This window comes from Lactuca sativa, chromosome 3, assembly GCF_002870075.4.
Source record: "Lactuca sativa cultivar Salinas chromosome 3, Lsat_Salinas_v11, whole genome shotgun sequence".
In the NCBI taxonomy this organism is placed as follows: domain Eukaryota; kingdom Viridiplantae; phylum Streptophyta; class Magnoliopsida; order Asterales; family Asteraceae; genus Lactuca; species Lactuca sativa.
In genome coordinates this window covers 23202550-23204163 of record NC_056625.2, presented here as the reverse complement: position 1 = coordinate 23204163, position 1614 = coordinate 23202550, and positions in this window count along the sequence as shown.

Below are 1614 nucleotides of genomic sequence, written 5' to 3'. Positions count from 1 at the left end.
AGTGGTGCAAGGAATGCAAACCAGAAAGACTAGGCATGTAACAAAATCAATACTAGGACCAATAATGTGAATTTAGGCAAACCATATGGAGCAAATGTGTAATTTACTCTTTTTTTAGTTTTTTTTTTTTTTTTTTTTTTTGAACCGGCAAATAGAGGGTAACCCGACCCGATGCATCAGGAATGCCTGGCGGACCACCTAGAGGGACACCACCAAAGGAAATGAAGAATCGAACCTACGCCAATCCAGGGAAAATCCCTCAAATATGCTCAGCCAAGAGTAGAACTCTTGACCTCACCCACTGAGGCCTATAACCCAGGATGCATCACAACCAGCTAGGCTGGTGATCACATGCTCTTTTTTTAGTATTATTATCAAGTTGTTATCCATATTAGTTAATATATTAATGTGAACTACAGAAATTGCTGTGCTTTGGTGGAAATAGAAAGTTCAATTTGAATTGTTCTTGAATGGCACGTTCTTATGGTTTTATACCTTCAAATGTAATGGCCCTCAACTGTTGCAATTCACCTTTACTCAAGTCTAAACTTTCTGATTCTGATTTTGACCAACCTTTGTAACGTTGTTTATCACATATAACATTTATTTTCAGAATTTTGTTACTTTTTGCATGTGTGCAATGAACAATATTAACGTGTCAAAGTAGAACCACTCGTAAGTAGCGAAACATGTGCTTCCAACTTCTTTATAGTACCATCACTTAAGTTGAGAGCATACACTAAACTCTTCAAATTTTCACAAACAACTACAATGGCACGTATCATATGTTTTCTTACGAGCAGGAAATCAGTTGCTCTCATAAGCCAAACAACATTATTTGTATCCTATTATAACAATTAAAAACAATTAAAGCCTTGACTTCATACAGTTTAGACAAAACTATAAAATGGTTCGTTTATCAAATGTTATAAATTCAGTCCTTGCTAATTATTTTTTACGAATATGGCCCTTGTGGTTTTCAAAACTTACGTTAATGGTTCTTTTTTGATGACGTCGTTACAGTTCATCCGTTAGCATGAGGGTATTTTGGTCTTTTCAAATAGCAGATATTGAGTTTGTGGCTATGGGTAAACCATAGGAACAATTTATGTATTTTTTCTATATTTTATGTTTATAACTTTATGAGTTTTCCACATTTTTACTTTTTAAAATATCACTTTAATCATTCACTTTGAACTTTGAAAAATGGTACATTCATCCTTCTATTTTCTAAATTTTCGTGTTTAACACTGTATTATATATAATTTGATTTTATTAATAACTTCCGTTCGTTACACTAAAAAAAACTATTTTTACGTGTTTATTTTTATATACATATTTTTGGTATAATTCAAGGTGGTCAAGGTTTCAATTTTAATTTAGAACTTTCTTTTGTCAATTTTTTTTTTTATTTTTTATTTTTTAAATTACATGGTTTTTTTTATAAACTTGTCGATTTAAATTCGAGTTTGTCTACAATTCGACGTAGTGTTTTTTTTTGTGTGTGTTCAACTTTATGGACGTTTCCTACGTATGAGGCGGATTACATATAATAACTTTCATTTGTTAATTTAAAAAAATATTATATTCGAGTTTGTCTATATTTCGATGTAT